Raw genomic sequence first — 703 nt, 5'->3', positions numbered from 1 at the left:
GGAAGTGAGTTTATGGATTACTAGAGCCATAATATCCAACATTTAGTGATAATTCTTGGGTTGTTAGTTGTTATTATTTTCACTAACGCTAGCTTTTTACCAACTAGTTTGGTAATTTAGCTAGGATTTGTGGATTAATGACAATTATGCTCATTAGACTTACTCTTCGATGTAAGGGTTGACTTAGTGAGATTAATCCATCATAATAATCATAGTTGTGGTTATGGCAAGGAAAGGATTCCATAACTCATCCCAAGTCAAGGTTTCATTTATGTTTTGAACCATTTTTCCTCATTTTATAGCATTACTTGTCTATATTACATACTTAGTTCCTTTATTCCTTTATTAGTTTATTAATTGTAATTTTGTCTTGTTCTTTTATCTCTTTATTTGTTTGTTTACTTCCATCATTGAAAACCCATTTGCTTCTCACAACCAAAATTGTGCACTTGTTGGCACTAGTTCCTAGGGAGAACGACCCGAGGTTTGAATACTCTCGGTTAATTAGAAATTTTAAACTTTGATGTTTGTGATTTAAATTGCCGGTTTGGTCTATACTTGCAACAAAAGTTATCTTAAGTGTGAAAATCCAAATCGGTGCAAAATCTTCACTCATCAACCACCATGGAGGGGGTGAACTATATGGGAAATGCCTCCAAAAACTCCAACAACGATCCCTATTCAAATACTTTCAATTAGGATG

This window comes from Arachis ipaensis, chromosome B5 (genome assembly GCF_059453495.1).
Source record: "Arachis ipaensis isolate K30076 ecotype BB chromosome B5, ASM5945349v1, whole genome shotgun sequence".
NCBI classification, from domain to species: domain Eukaryota; kingdom Viridiplantae; phylum Streptophyta; class Magnoliopsida; order Fabales; family Fabaceae; genus Arachis; species Arachis ipaensis.
This window is presented reverse-complemented; position numbering follows the sequence as displayed.